This window comes from Pinus tabuliformis, chromosome Q (genome assembly GCF_031772625.1).
Source record: "Pinus tabuliformis cultivar Carrire ecotype Pingquan chromosome Q, CPIR1, whole genome shotgun sequence".
Lineage (NCBI taxonomy): Eukaryota > Viridiplantae > Streptophyta > Pinopsida > Pinales > Pinaceae > Pinus > Pinus tabuliformis.
Window position 1 is genome coordinate 1,153,835,674 of NC_142296.1, and position 17,678 is coordinate 1,153,853,351.

The window sequence follows — 17,678 nt, forward strand, 5'->3', positions numbered from 1 at the left end:
TATCTATATTATTTTTAATTAATATTTTATTATATAATTATTTACTAATATATTTGTATTATATATTGATTAAAATTATTATTAAATTTATGCATATTAAATTAAAATATATTTATTATATTAATAAAATACATTTATATTTTAACAATATTTTTTATATTAATATAATTATATTATTAATATTTTTTTATTTATTCTATAAAAAAAATTTATGAATCGGTTGAATTTCATATATAAAAATAATAAAAAATACTATTTAAAATTATATAATTTAAATTTAACATGGCTATATCTTCATCATGTCTATTTCATATCAAAAATTACATTGATCATCATCTAACTAATACCATATAGATTTTCAGTTGTCAAATATTATTTGCACCATGTGATATAATTATCACATTTAAATAATGTGTACACATTGTCAAATATTATTTGCACCATGAGACAGTATTAAATGTTACGATCTTGAGATTATTATATTTATAGTAAATTAAAAAAATATATATATAAATTATATAATAAAATAAATAATAATAATAATAATAATAATTCAATTATGGTGGGGTATATAAGATTTTTTTGTGAGATAAAAGATTAATTTTTGTCTAACCATATGAGGCTCACCTACTCAGCTTTGTTTACACTTACACATGGACATATGAATTTATGTAAAACACTATCTGGACATATGAATTTATGCAAAACACTATCTTAACCAATAGCGCACTCAAATTCATTAAAGCTCAAGCTCTTTAGATTAGAGACTTTGATTATAAGGTTCGTATTTGTAAAGGAACGAAGGCTCCAGGATTATACACATATTCAGTCGGTATCATTAAAATCAGATACAAACAGTGTCTTTACACTAACCAGCATTATAAAGGCGTCAACGATCATGCTTGAATGACAACGCTACGAAGCAGTGCCAACTCACATTTTCATAACAGAGCAGAGCAGAGCCGAGCCGAAACCTCCAGATATGTCTTCTATGAGTACGTCTCGAGGTCGAATCACCATGGATCCGTCGGCTACTACTTTTCCTTTGATCGTAATTGCAGTTATACTGGCTTCAGCAGCAGCAGAGGACGTGAATCCCCTTCACCACGGCCATACAGGCATGGCGGAATTCATCAAAACTTCGTGCAAAGTGACTGTGCATCCGAATCTCTGCTTTTCGTCGCTCTCTTCCTACTCGGGGTCTCTGAGGGCCAAGCAGAGTGATGTCGTGAAGGCAGCCGTGACGGTGAGCCTCGTTAATGCCCGCAATGTTTCTGTCTGGGCCACGGGCCTGAAAACCAGAAGAGCCAGGATGAGCAAAAAAGAAAAGGCGGCGCTCAAGGATTGTATTGAGGATTTCGGAGACACCACGGGCCAGATTCATCAATCTCTGGCGGAGCTGAAGCACTTGAGGCGGAACACGTTCAAGGCGCAGATGAGCAACGTGGAAACGTGGATGAGCGCGGCCCTCACCAACGAGGACTCCTGTCTCGACGGCTTTCAGCCTGCCAGTGGGAGGGTTAAGGCCATGGTCACGCCCCGCGTGCAGAAAGTGAGTAAATTAATCAGTAATGCCCTTGCCCTTGTCAACAAATTTGCAGCAGTGGAGAAGAATTTGAGCTCGATGTCTGACAGCAGAAACCCTCACGGAGTTCTTTGATGTCCGTTAATATATATTTTCAATGTTAATAGAATCTGCGTATTAGAGGTTTCTCGCCATCTGTAGCTTTGGCGTTATGCGAAATTTAGCATATTTTGAATTGTAAACTATATGCTAGGTTGATATATGAGCTCGATGTCTGACAGCAGAAGCCCTCACGGAGTTCTTTGATGGCCCTTAATATATATTTTCAATGTTAATAGAATCTGCGTATTAGAGGTTTCTCGCCTTCAGTACCTTTGACATTATGTGAAATTTAGCATAGTTTGAATTGTAAACTATATGCTATGTTGATATAATGTTAGTTAAATTCTTGTGAATGAATGCACATCTAGCTTTCTAAGATAAATGGTTCAAGATGTTAAATGCAAACAAAGACATCTGGTCAACAGTGCCATCTGTGTTATGTTTGCAGTTATGTTACATGAGTTTTCACAACCTGGAAACAGCAACAGAAAGGGCAAGAAACATATAAAGCCAACAGAAAGGGCGAGAAACATATAAAGCCAAATCAGCGGTAAAGTCAACAGGAAATGCTTGGAAATTTAGGAAACGGTCTTAAAGTTGTTCAAAGTAAGCCGTAGTCTATCTGTTAAGGTTGCTTTTTTTTCTAATTTTTCAGGCAGGATTTGTTGGTGGAATGGCAAGGTTGAGTTCGCTATTTTCCATACTTTGAGTGTTTTCGGGGGTTTTGAGTGTTTTTCATGATCTTGAATCTGAAGATTAAGATTGATTCCTTATTTTTCATATTTTCAGAGTGTTTTTCATGTTGTTGAATCTGAAGATTAAAATTTGATAAAAAATGTCAGGTAGGATTTGTTGGTGGGATGGCAAGGTTGGGTCCCTATTTTCTGAGTGTTTTATAATTTGATAAAAAATGTCAGTTAGGATTTGTTGGTGGGATGGCAAGGTTGGGTCCCTATTTTCTGAGTGTTTTCTAATTTGAGTATAAAAAAAAAGATAGAATGTTTCAAGTTTTTCATAATGATCAATCTAAACATCAAGATTTGACCAAAAAATTATTTGGGTAAACACTGCCTTGTGCTGTGTTGGCAGTTATGTTATACGAGTTTCTAGAGTCTGGACAGCTGAAACGGCACCAGCAAGCGCCAGAGACATATGGAGTAAAATGAAAGGTAAACTCAACAGAAAAACCATAGGAAATGCAAGGAAGTATAGTAAACGCCATGCACGGCAAGAAATAGATCTAGGGGTAAAATCAACAGAAAGTCATAGGAAACACCAGGAAATTTAGGGGTTTCAAAGTTTTTCAAAGTAAACAGAAACGTTTGGGTCAACATCCTTGTGCTGTGTTTGCAGTTATGTTACACGAGTTTCTAGAAGCTGGACAGTGGAAATGGCATTAGCCAGGGCCAGAAACATGAGAACAAAAATGAAGGGGCAAACTCAACATAAACCATAGGCAATGCAAGGAAAGATGGGAAACAATGAAAGTATTTTTGCAAGTAACAAAACGTCAAGAAATCGATCGACTATTAAAATGAAACAAGATTTCCTTTTGTTTAAAACAAAATCTGGTGAGGTTTGTGGAGATTTGTGCGCTTTAATGGTTTGTTTTGTCCAGAGATTTGAATGGGATACTTTTTGACTAACAATTCTGAACTAATGTCCTTGACTCTACAAAATTCAGTTTCACACACAAGTTTAAATTTTCATATTTCAATGCCAGCTACCAAGTCTTTATTAGTTTTTTTTCATACACAAGTATAAAATAATGTGAAGACCAAGGAATTGATTAGTTTGCAGCCCCATTTCCAAAGGTTCTTGCGAAAGCACTGAAATAGTTCCAAAAATTGCTTAAAACGCTTTGGCAGCTTTTCAGAAACAGGGAATGCCTTCCGTTCAGGCGGGAAAAGGTTTCAGGGTATCATTGGTTTGCTGTTATGATTTTTATATCCCACTGCTTTTTAATAAAGGGGTAGGATCATTCAATCAGGGCCGTTCCCATTGCAAGACACCATTTTTCAAAGTGGTTCAATGGGCCAAAAACCAAGTCGGAATTTGGTATCATAGACCTCATTTGCTTATGAATTCAGTTTCTTTGTTCATTGCCTCTGTCTCCTCTTTCTCCTTTACTGAGTGATTTTCATTGATGAAGTTAGCAAGTAATTTGCATTGCACTAGTATAATGATACAGGTTTGTTGCCCACTGATCTGATTAATTTGAATTTTTAGCATGACTTATTTTATCTGATTCCCTCACACAATTTCGTTATAAAAGTGTGTTTGTTTGCTCCCCATGTTGATGTCATTATTATTTAACAGGATTATTAGAAGCTTTTTATGTTCATTAAAGAGCCTGTAATGTTCATGGGATATTTTGGTTAGATGTAATAAAAATTGAAATTGTGATGTTTATATTCATATAATATTTTCAATGTTGAAAATATTCAAATGTTCATGGAGGGATATTTTGTTTCTTTTGCATTATTTTTTGGTAAAATTTACAATAACTTGGTTATTAATCAGTGTTGAGAAAGGTTATAGCTGGCTTCTATTTATGGTTATTAATCAGTGCTGAGAAAGGTTATAGCTGGCTTCTATTTATGAATGCGAGTTGTTTCATTACTTTTATTTATGAAAATTTATTGCTAATGATTGGTAAGAGAATAGACTTTCTTATAACAAATAACTTTCAGCTTTAGGCCATTAATCTAATTCTTGAAGTTGAAAAAAAAAATGAATTTTTAATCAACCAAAAACAATTTTAAATCTTCCTTAAATTAATTTTCACATTTTTTGCAAAAAAATCAACCTGTGTTCGACTGTTAAAAACAACTCATTCAATATATTTCAATTTACAACTGGGGAAATAAATATACCACTTATCCTCTGTTGTTCATCTACCAGAAGCCAAGCACGCATATTGAGGATGCATCTAGACGAATGCAACATATAACCAGCATGATATATACAAATAAAATGTTCGAAAACAATTACATGTTTCAGAAATAGCTTTCTGCCATGGCAGGGAAAAGGTGCAGGGTTGAAAACCTGCACATCACTCGTCCACTAATTTTTGGAAGCAGTAATAATTGCACGTTGCTTGATTGCCATAACCTAATCGTTTACCTACTTTTTAGAGAAATTAGTGGCCAACTGCTCTGCCATTCACCAATGTTCTCTCCTCAGAGTTCCAATTTTCATAAAAACAAATGCCCAAAGCATTCTAGAAAGTATGAAGAAAAAAGAAAGCATTCCTTGTTGGCAGAGTATGGATGTCTTCTGGTTCTAAATGCTTAGGGCCATGCTGTTTCTTTCCTGGTCAAATGTTTGTGTTTCAATGACATATGAGTGACAGGTTTTGGGGATGTCTTATTTATATGCTTAGCCCCCATCCCGCTCCTTTGCCTGTGTATGATGTTTATGTTTTGATGGCATTTTTGTCTTTCAATGTGTAATTTTAATATTGCATTTGCTTTTATGTATTTTTAAAAACATTTTCTTATATTTCAATATTATTTTAGTGACAGGTTTTGACCGGTCTTATTTAATGTGTTTTATGTTAATATTTAATATTTAATATGTTTTATATTAATAATTTTTCTTGGTTCCTGTGAGGTTTATATTTCTATAATATTATATGAGTTGAAAATATTACGAGAAATAAATTAAAGTTTAAGGGATAATAATTATTTCTCTTAACCATTTAGAAAAAATAATTTTCTTTTTAATATATTTTTTACTTATAGATTTTTATAATGTGTTTTTCTTCGAAGTTTTAAGATGTTAATAATTTAGATATTGAAAGTAATCTAAAGACACTGTTTTTTTATTTTTGGGATATAATTTCCGAATAATTTTATCTAAAATTTGATTAAAGATTTAAAAAAAATGGTTGGAATTGCAAATATGGACTTGTTTATTGAGGCCATAATTTTGCCTGGACCGCCGCTTTTTCATTGGAATCCGAGGATTTTTTTTCTCCAAGAAATACAACTGTTGCGGTGTTTAAATCATTTTTTTAATGGCAGAAATGAATTTAACACCATCAAGAGCCCCTCGGAAACCCAAAATCTCGAAGCTTGACATCTGTAACCTGGATTTTCAAAAAATTCTGCCAGATTTTCTCAAAATCATACCAAAATTTCAATTACTTTCCGGGTGAAATTGTAGCCTGTTTAGACTAGCATTCCAAATATTAGTTATTGATATTATATAATTGAGGTGCGATAAAGATTTTGTAGCCATTTGAATATGTCTATGTATTCCAAAATGCACTTCAAGAAAATTGCAATATGTTTATGAGGTCGTCTAGTTGGAATTTGAATAGTGGTGTCCCAACCATTGGTACTACCCATTACGGGAAATGGAGAATTACAATTTCACTAACAATTTCATCATCAGATTCATATGATAGTTGTTGAATATAATCATTGTATTTTTATAGACTAGATGATTGATTAATCATTGAAGAAATAAAGCATACAAAAACTCCAAAATTGACGGCTTACCACTTGGGTAAATAGAGCAACAACCATAGAGGAGACTTTTTTTGTCCAAATGATCTATGCAAGATAATAATAAGAAAGTTGGAATACAATTGTGTTCAAACTATAATTCTTAGTAGCCTTTTTATTTGATAAGTTAGTAATCTTGGTCATAAATAAAAAGATAGTAATTTGGATAGGATTAGTATATTATTTGTCATCCATATTGATGTTTTCAAGGTGGACAAATAAGATAAATTAATTTATAGACATAGTTTTAACGTCGGGACCCAAGTTGAAGAATTGGGGTAAAAAAACTTATGGGGTTAGTTTGAGGGGTTAAATTATGTTTTTTCAAGTAAAACTTTGCTGCTGAAGTGCAAAACCCACTGGTGCTATTCTACACTTGAAGACCTTTTTAATGATTGAAGAATCATGTTAATGAGAGTTCAGACACAAAAGTTATGCCTCCAAGAGGTTTCCTATCATGATTTACGACCATAATTCGACATGATACCATGCCAATCACCATTACTCATGGAAAAGACGCTAGCCACATGGGCCCTATGAAGAAGATTCTAGAAGGGTTGAGTTGTAGCTCATATAAATGGTTGAATGGGTCAAATTTAACCATCAGTTGGCTATTAGGCTATATTATAACTAGACCAATAAGAGGGAAAGAGGTTACATTCTATTTAAGTGCATTTTGTTCCATAGTAGAGAAGAGTAGGCGAGAGTTGATAAATAGAGGGAAGAAGAGGATTTCTATTCTATAGCAGCCCATGAGCCACAATTCTCACTCCTTTGTATTTGCACCATTTCCATTCAGAAAAAGAGAGTGCATATTAGTATCATATTCCCACTAGGTTTCTCTCTAAAGGGTTGCCTAGGTCATATCTGGTGTTCGTTATGATTGGTGCCACATTTTATCTATTGCATGTGTAAGTAGTGAAAACGTCCAGTCAATAAATCTAGGTATCTAAGTAAAATTAACCCTCATAGTATAGATTTCAGATTTCAGATTGTGTTTTTTAATTAGATCCATTGTGATGAATTATCCATTGGAATATACATGGTAGTTTATGGATTAGATAACTATTCTAAACATGAAGAAACTAATATGTGTGATGGAAGACAACTAGTGGAGGATTAGATCCACATGTATTAGAGTGCTTTGGGCAGAACTAACCATGTTGGTGATTGGGGCTTGGTTGTGTTGGAGTTGGAAGCTTTGCACTAATATCTTTGAGTTGAAGTTGTATCTCATCCATTTGAAGGCAAATCTCCTCCTTTGCTTCATACATATCCAAAAGAAGTCTCCCAATCAAAGTGTTTATATGTCAATAGGGATCAATTATTTTCTAGTATTTGGTATCTCTAGCACTCAAGCTCCCTAAATGTAGTATCTAATTTCCAAACTCTGTGTTTATGTCGCAATCATGGATTACCCCACTTTTCCCTTGAATTTCCGTTTCAAAAGGAGTCAATTTCCTCGCTAATATGTGGAAGGACAGGTTCCCACTAGGCTCAAGCATACTGCTGAGCTTAAAATTGCGTTCAGGATTTGGAGAAGATCACTTGAGAACCCTGCAAACCCCTTGAACCATACTGCCCTTTTTAGTCAAAATGAGATGCATGACCACAAGGCATTATAGCATTGATAGTAGGGGAATCCAAACCTCAAGAAAAACACAGTGACAAGAATGCAAATGGGGGAACTAGTTGCTTGAACTATAAAGCAAAGAGAGACAAAGAATTGCCAACGCCTTGTGAACCAAATACCTAGGATTGCATAAATATAACTTCTTAGATCAAATACCAAATGTTTCTTACCTTCCTTGTCATTCCATGAAAACTAGAAGTGTTAATAAGCATCCACATCGCCATGTCATTTTCACAAATAGTGATAAAAAACTATAGTGGGGATCCAACGTGGTATTGAGTTGGTCAAACCGTGAGGACAACCAAAAGTTGTTACCTTTAATTCTCCCTTCTTAGTTGCCATTCTGAGCTCTCTCCCCACTCATCATAACTAATACATGCTACAAAATAATAACACTTGCCCCATTAGTCATCCTTTTATGACTCTCTAAAGTGATGTTAAACCATGCTTGTAGAAGTGCACATCACTTCCCTACCCCATCTAAGATGTTGAATATAATAGTTATTACAAAAATTCAAAAATAAAATCTTTAATTTTCTTCTTAGTCACCTGAAATCAACTCTCCATAATTTAATCATAAAATGTGACAATAACTTATAAACATAACACCATCCACATATTTATATGATTTTATTTGGAGAAGTTTAAAAATATAAATTATTAAAAATAATATAATTTTATATAAATTAAAATAATCATAATATGGAATACATATCTCCTCTCATATACATTGAGATGAGATCCAAGTATGAGGAGATGTGTAACTCTGTCTGTTCATCTATTGAATTGACATGTGATTAAAAAAAAAAAAGTTAAGCTCTAAATATGATGCAGGAGCATTCAGCCCAACAATATCATTGTATATTAGTAGACATAGGGGGTCTTGTGTTTTAGGGAAGTTGGTTTCCTAAGTATTGAATTAATGTAAATATTTAGGCCCTTGAGTGATTTTCAATGAGAATAAGAATTAATTAGATATTGTGAGACATATTTGTAAATGTTCTCGAATGTAGGAGAACATGAGAGGATTAGGATTAGTTAGGAATTAATTTGAAGAAATTGTTGGACAACTGAAAAGTAACTGAGGAACAGTTCCTCAATTGTAAAGAAACTGCTAATGATGTATGGAAAAGAATAAAACTAAAGGGGGGAGTTAATTAGCCAGTTAGCTAGCCAGCCAGCCCGGGAGAGTGTGATTTGTAAGCCTACGGGCAGAGTATGAAACAGAGGCCATTGTAATCAGAAGATTAGGCCAAGATAGAGGAATTGTATTGTTGTGTGCTTATATATTCAGAGATTAATTCAAGACTGTGTGAAATGTGTGTTTTGAGTATTGAATCATAAATTGTGTGTTAATCAAAGATTTGCATAATAAATATATGCAGGTGGTACTTGGAGGAATACACATAGAGGAGAAGAGGAATGATTCAATGGAATCATAAATGGATCGTGAATCCATTCGAAGGATCAAATAATGCTTTGTAATGACATTGATCAAAGGAGCATGCAGAGGAAAGCCTAGGAAGGAGTCGCACAGCAGGAGGGCGGAAGGACAAGAACCCTGAAGAAACCCGAAAACCACAAGAAAATTGAAGAAATAGCATAAAAACATAAGTAGTGGGAATGGCAGAGAAGTGAAGTATCCATGCACAACAACCGTCGGATCGGGAAGATCAACGACCAGGATTAAATCACAAGAAGGGGAAAATCGGGATCGCATCGAAATCTTTCAAAGGGAGGAAGCAATTGCGACATGCGATGTATGGTCGGACCCGAAGCCTTATCAAATGTGACCTAGAACCCATCGGGTCCGTAAACACAAGCCGGATCGGAGTTTGGAAGTGGAAAAATCAAGTGTAAGGATCAAGCGATAACCGATAGCGATAAACGCTGATTGGAGATCAGGCAGATCAGCGATTGGGAATCGACGGAGGAGCAACACTACGGGAGCATGGCGAACCTGACAATAAATATAAGTGCGGATGTATAAATTTTGAGTTCTGCTTGTATGGTTCGGAGCGGAATTTTAGTGTATTTCCTTTGTAAAAGGGTTATAAGGGAAGATAGCGCCGATGAGAGGTTTTATGTGTTAAAACCATATATAACCAATGTTAAGAGGGAAGGTTATGTATATATGTGCGGCCACAAGGATTTATAAAGGTTTATAAGGGATAACCAGTCCAGATAGGAAGGGGATGAAGGAAAGGCTTTAATAAAGTCATACATGAAGATTAAGGGTGATTAGATTCCTGATAATGAGGGTTTAGACTATTGAGTTAGTCTATTAATATGTTTCCACATGAGAGATAATGGAAATGGCCTTAACCATCACTATTGATGAAGTTTTGACATGGTGGGCCATATCTATTCCTGGGAAAATGATTTATGCATAGGTCTATATGCATACTGTGGGTAAAGCAGGGGTAACCCTGTATCAAAATAGAAAAATAATGTTGGCCATAATAAAAGAAAACGAATATGCATTAACATAATTAGAAAAATAATGTGGGCTATAATTAAAAAAAATGTATATGTTGTAAAAATTAGAAATAACAAAAAATGTACCAGGAAGATGTTTAAACTTTAACATTTAAACAAACTATTTGAAGATCTATGTTAACTAAGTCTATATCAACTTCATATATAGAAAAAATAGAAAAAATTGTAAAATAATTTAATATGAATTATCAATAAAATATTTTAACATGAATTAATATTGACATATACCTACAAATATATTAATAGTAAAAAGACCATTTTAATTTTCCCTGATATAATATCTGAAATTACATGTTAGGTAAAATATTTTAATGTTAATTATGTATATATTTTAATATTAATAATGTATATATTATGTATCATTCTAAAAATTAAATTTTATAGTTAAAATATTTATTTAATCTTATATATACTCCATATAACATTCAAAATACAATTTAAATAATAAAAATTTATACATTTTAAAAATATTTATATAAAAAAAAATTAATCTTTCTTAAATCTTATTAGATCCGTACTTATTTATAATATAAATTTATATTATAGAAATTAATTTAAAAATTATTATTTCCAAAAATAATTATTATCAACGTGCACAATACTGCTTTTATATTCCTTCGGACTTGTTTTTCAAATTCATCTACAATCATCTAGAAGTTCTAAAGTTTGGCAGTGTTTACGTCTTTTCAAATAATGGAAAATTGATCGCTCGATATCATTCATATTATTTTATAACATTAGTTTTTCTTCATATTATTTTGTAGTATTAGTATTTGTTAAAACATGAGGTCAAACTTTTAAATATAAATGTGAGAGCTTGAAGGATATTTTGTCAATGTACGGACTCTAAATTTTTCTATTCAAACTTTGAAAAGTCCATTACTAAAACATTTTCAATACCAATCATATTTTGCTAATATAAGAGCCTGTAATATTTTTATTCAAACCATGGAAAGTCAATCACTGGATAACATTTTCAATATGCATTATAGTTTCTGAATATATGATACAGAGACTGTCTTTTTATTCAAACCAAGGAGAATCCATGGCTGGTTAGCAGTTTCAACCTTGTTTTATAAGATTGGTTTTTAAAGAAAAAAATTAAACAATACATTCAAACTTCTGAATATAAACGTTAGAAACTTAATATTTTATTTATTTATATAAACACGAGAAATGAATGTCCAAGTCACTTTTATTCCCTAACCTCCCTGACTAATCAACGTTCACTTTTTCTCGTAGTCCATGCCTCTATTGAATCCAAAGTTTAATTCTTGTAGTTTATCATATTAATTTGAAGTTATATTTTAGGGGGTTTACCATTAGAATCTGAAACCTGGACAAAAGTGTCAGCTTATGTAAGAATGGAGTCTATGCTTTTATTGAATCCAAGTTTAATATTTGTAGTTTATCTTATTAATTTGAAGTTGTATTTCATTCAATTAAAGTAGGTTGGTTTGATATTTTTCATTGTTTTTTATGAACTATTTACCAAAAATAGTTTTTATATAAACTTTTATATGTAATTTTAAGTTAGTTGTCTTAAGATATTTGGTATCTCAAATTTTGGAAATGCTTATATCATGAATCATGGGGAGAGTATATTTGGTATTTTAAATTTTGGAAATGTTTATATCATAAATTCAAAAGGCAATTCCTCTTGAATCTCAATATTTGGAAGAAATCCCTTCTAAAATTGGGCTTTGATTTTGTCCAACTCAATGGCTCACTTAGATGTTGGGAGGAACTCTTAATAAATAGTGGTTGAGGATGTTGCTTTGTGTCGAGCCCTAATAAGTGATGGTAATAACAACCACATTGCCTGTTATTGGGACATCCCCAAGACATGCATGTAAGAAATGATATCGCACTTCGAAAAACATCATAGCAAGATCCCCTTCTCTTTTGTCACTAAAAACCACAATAAGTGGGATGGGTTAATAAGCCATTACATAATACGGATGAAACTAATGTTAAGTCAAAACCAATTTAAAAAGGAGTAAAATGTCGTAGATCTCATGGAAAAAGCCTTTAATATAACCCCAGTCTAATATTCATCATTAAACATGCTTGTAGAACCCTATGGAAACTTTCCAATATTAAACAAGTTTCCATAACTCCTAGTACCATAATGAAACAACAAACCAAAACATAATCTACTTTAACCACTAATATTACAGGCTATGGATACGAATGAGCCAAGACTCCTACCAAGTGTGCCCTTGAAATACATAAAAGATGAAGGTGGTAGATATCCTCACAATATCTCACTTCCCATTACTGAGTTTAAAATAAAACATAAAATAATTTATTAAATTTAATATATAAAAATAATTTTTTTAAGTTAGTTTTACAGTGAAATATTAAATATTTCTATTATATATACAAGTTTTACTGTCTTTTGTGTGTCACTTTCAAAACTAGATTAAAGACAATGAAGTAGAGTCAATAGCTAACAACATTAACTTCAAGGGATTGTCTAAGACTCGAGAATCCCAAAAGACAGGGTTGCCCCACCATGGGGGAAACCAACAACAAGAAAGAAAAGGACAGCCTTTGCGGACTGCATAGTCTAAGGCAACAAGAAAAATAAACTAAATAGAAACTCTAAGAAGAACTTATCATCAACCCAAAATGGGAAGCTGGAAGAGCAAGAATTGAAACGATAAAATGTAGGGAACCTAAGCATCAGGATGATGGTGAAGTATTGAGGCTAATGGTCTATTCCTCAACCTTCAATGGAGGTGGAATTAGAGAATTAGGCAATGATCCCATCTCGAGCCTCACAAGCCATCCTTCCACTTCAAACATAAAATCTCTGAGCTCATCAAGTCTATGCAGTAGATTGACCTAGGCTTGTCTCCTATCAACTAGAATTTTCCCTAGTAAGAACTTAACATGCCAGTACAAATCCACTATATATAGAAAGTGATTTTGGCAGCCCCGCGAGTTTCCTATGTCTGAAACTCGTGCCAACCATGACTTTTGAATCTTGAGTGACCTCTCATTCATGATGAATTTCCTCTTCCACAAGACAAATTTCCTCTTGAATGTTCAATGACGTATGAGCGTGGAAATTGTGCGCTAAAGACTTGGCTCATAAGCATGGTATAGAGCCCCCTAAAGCACCACAAGCACCACTTCCATGTTGACAATGAGCTTGTTAACGAGTCATGGTTGTTAGAGGTAGCAAGATGTCACAAAGACCAAGGCAAAGATGGGAGGGGAGCTACATGAGGCAATTGTTAAAGAGAGGCCATGATAACTTAAAGATGGGAGGGGACTATATGAGGAAATTGTTAAAGGGAGGCCATGATAACTTTCCATGTAAGCTAAACCAACAACGAGCTTGGGGCCAAGCCTTCACCATCGAAAAGAGCCACCAAGAGAAAGGGGAAACCCACCCAAATAATTGGCCAAGAATCCACTTAAAACCAATTCACACATACACATATACAAAAAATATAACAAAAAATCTTTACTCCTTCCTTAAAAAGCAAAATCCAACCTCCTTCCTTGGGAAGCGAAGTCCCATAAAATTTTCCAAAGATGGTGCCATCCACATTGAAATTACGATTACACATCAAATCCATAAATACATTAAATTTAAATCATCACACTTGATTGATTGAGTACCAATAAGAAAACCCAACATAAATTTATATAAACTTAAATTTTATATATAATTTTAAATTGTAAAAATTAAAATGGATATCTCTTAATATTTCCTCGTTTATAATTTAAAGATTAATAATAATATTTAGTTATTTATTGGATTAAGTAGTCACTGATTGGAATTTGAAATTCAATTTTGATTATAACCATTTTAATTAATATTTTTGAAACATACCAATTGGCTAATTTGTGGTAAATCATTTCGTAGCGAGCAATTAGTCTGTCAAATTTGTCAGTGAAATTTCATACCTGAGAGGCAGCGGCTAACCAGCTTGTCATAGGGCATTAAATGTCTGGGGATATGCAAGTTGGATAGCCCGCTAACATGCAAATTCCCCATTTTTATTTAGTGCCCAATTTCTGAATTTGCATGTTAACGGGCTATCCAGCCTGCATCTCCCTAAGCATTTAATGCCATAGCAAGCTGGTTAGCCGCTGCCATACCGGAGACGTCAGGACCGCAGTTATGGCGCTAAACTTCCGGGAAAACACTGCATTCCAAATTCGGTTAAGCATCATAAGCAACACATTTCAATCCCTGAATGTGGCAATTAGGTGCTAAACACCCTTTTTGATGGTGCTTGTAATTATATAACACGGAGGACCCCGCGGGATTCGATGTGAGTTTAAGAGGGCTCATTGAAACTAAATACAGAAAGTCCAGTAAATTAAGAATAATACTTTGACAAAACCAATGCTGCACTCTCTGCGACGATCACATCTAAATACTTTGACAAAGCAGACGCTGCACCGTCAGAGACGATCACATGTAAAAGCTGGATGAATATTCAACCATCCCAGAAGCGGTGCCAACCTTCCTATTTATAGTAGAGCAGAGCTTCAACAATTCCAAGAACTGGTGCCAACTGCACTATCTAGAGCAGAGCAACTGCCCTTCTACCAATACGCCTTGAGATCGAATCGCCATGGCTCCATCAGCTACTGTTCTTTCTGTTATTGTCATGGCTGCGATTCTGGGTTCAGTGGCAGCGACGAATGTAGTGAATCCAGTGCATCGCGATACACACATGGCGGAATTCATCAAAACTTCGTGCGATGTGACCATGTATCCGCAGGTCTGCGTTTCGTCGCTCTCGTCCTACGCGGGGACTCTGAAGCCCAAGCAGAGCGATATCGTGAATGCTGCCATGCAGGTGAGCCTCGTCAATGCCCACAACGTGTCCGTCTGGGCCGCGGGCCTGAAAACCAGAAGAACTACGATGAGTAAAAGAGAAAAATCGGCGCTCAAGGATTGTATGCAGAATTTACGGACCACCACGGACCAGATTCAGCAATCTCTGGCGGAGCTTAAGCATCTGAAGAGAAACACCTTCAAGCTACAGATGAGCAACGTGGAGACTTGGATGAGTGCTTCACTTACCAACCAGGACTCCTGTCTTGACGGCTTTCAGGTTGCTAAAGGGAGGGTTAAGGGCATGGTTACGGGCCGCGTTCACTATTTATGTAAATTGATCAGTAATGCCCTCGCTCTCGTCAACAAATTCGCTGCTACGAAAGGGGGATATAAGATCGATGTCTGACACCAAGCCCTTCATGAGGTCCTCTGATGTCAGTTAATATATGTCCAATGTTCATATAATCTTCGTACTATAGGGTTTTCGCTTCTGTAGATCTGGCATTATGCAAAATTTAGGGTATTTTGAGTTTGTAAACTTTGAACTATGGTGATAATATAATGTGCATTCTACTACTCTCAGAAATCCCAGTGAATGAATGCAAAATGTTGCTTTGTTTTGTGAAAGAGTCCTTTTGAAATTCTAATGAAATTCCACTTTCAATTTTGATCGTTAGGGGAAAAGGCTTTATGTACCAGACAGGTCTCAAAGATGTTAGCATGAAAATCAGGGTTAAAACTGCTCTCTGTGCTGTATCTGCAGCTATGTAACGGGAATAACAAGGGCCGGAAACATATGGGTAGACTCTGTGGAAAGCAATCGGAAATGAGGGGAAACTTTGGAACTTTTAAAAGCTGCGAGAGGGTTTCCAGAAACAAGGGAGGAAGAGATTTGAAGTACAAAACTAAATATTAATCAGAATATTAAGTTATAGATATTTAACTAAATAGGTTTCAAATCCATAAATGATACTCCATCTATTCCCAATTTCAAATCGGACCACGTGCTACCAAATCTTTCCATTTTGTTTTCGGAGTTTTTTCCTCCACCGAAAAATGTGGATCTCCAGCCTAGTTTCCAGAAACTGTTGAGAAAAGGCTCAAACGTTTTTAGAGGTTTCTGGAAATGTTTAACAGCCCTGGAAACATTTCGGAAACATGAAACGCCTTCTAAAGCCTCTGGAAAGGGTTTCCTTATTCACTTCCCGCTGCTATTACGATCTGGTGTCTGGTGTCTTGGACTATTTTGTTTTTATGAATTCAGCCTCTTGTTCTTAGAGTCCGTCTTCTATCGCCATTGTTGATGAAGCTTGTAAGTGATTTTCATTGCACCTCCATCAATGTCTCTGTCTGTTACCACAAGTTTTTAGTCTTTAACTTACCCAATTAATTGAAATTCAGCATAAGTACTTTATTTAAGACTCAAGTACCCCAGAGAAATTTGTTGTGGGAAGATATTAGTTCGCTGTTTGTGTTTAGAGAATTATTATCTTATCGTTTGCAGGTGACAAGTGCTTTTTTGTCGGTGAATTAAAATTTAAGATGAACTATTACAGTACCTGATAGAAAGAGCTTTTTTCTTTTAATTTCTTAAAGAGTCTGCATCGAGTCTTCACTTACAAGATTCATTTGATTTTTTTAGTAGTAAGTATTTTATCTATCTGCCCCACAAAATGTTGTTGTGGAAGGATGCTTTTTTGTATTTATAGATTTATTATCTTACAGTTTACAGGTGGTCAATTCTTTTTCCTCTGCATTAAGATGGATTATTATAGTGCCATAGAAAGAGCTTTTAGTATTTCTTAAAAAGGCTGCATTAAGTCTATATAATATTTTGCTCAGTCGTAATTAAAAAAGCAATTGGGATGACTTGCTTTTGTTTGAGGAGGGGGACTAGCTGGGTATACAACTTGATTTTTGTTCATTTAGCTGAAAGCCAGGCTCACATAATTGAGGATGTATCTTGGCGAATGCAACATATAGCAACCATAAGTTATTCCTTTAAATGATCGAAAACTATCAGATTTTATAAATAGCTCTGGTCAATATCAGGGAACAGTGCAGGGGTGAAAACCTGCACACCTCTGCGCATTATTGACTTTTGTTTTAGCAGGAACAACCACCCAGTGCTTGACAGCTATGCCCTTGTACTCTACCTAATTTTTGGAGGAACCAGTGACCGACTGCTATACTATTCAAAATTGTCCTTTTCCGAAATTTCATTTTCATATTCCCATCTGTTCTGTTTATAAAAGGCCAAAAATGGAAAAAATGTTTGGCTGAGTAATTTTGATGCAATTCTTTTGGGTAGAATTAATGACCTTCGCAATTCCAGTGCATTGTTTACAAAGAATAAAGTTAGCAGAGTTCTCTGTCGAACTCAAGGTCATCTGGTGCAGAGTTATGATTGATTTATTGTTTGGGACCACATGAGAGTGGGTCGACGAGGTGTCCACAAGATTTTAAACATTTCTATCCTTATTGCGAGAGCCCCTTATCTAGCATTAAACCATATATTAATGGACAAATTTGTTGGCATCCTAAAATCCATACTAATTTGTATGAGTATGCAGAGTTTTTTGATTGGATGATTCA

The 17,678-nt window shown here is 34.5% G+C and overlaps 2 pseudogenes; both read left to right on the forward strand.

The window, feature by feature from the left end:
- Positions 1-759: 759 nt before the first annotated feature.
- On the forward strand, positions 760-1,893 carry LOC149223738 (21 kDa protein pseudogene; annotated as a pseudogene).
- Positions 1,894-14,597: 12,704 nt separating this feature from the next.
- Positions 14,598-15,659, forward strand: LOC149223739 (21 kDa protein pseudogene; annotated as a pseudogene).
- The last annotated feature ends 2,019 nt before the right edge of the window (positions 15,660-17,678 follow it).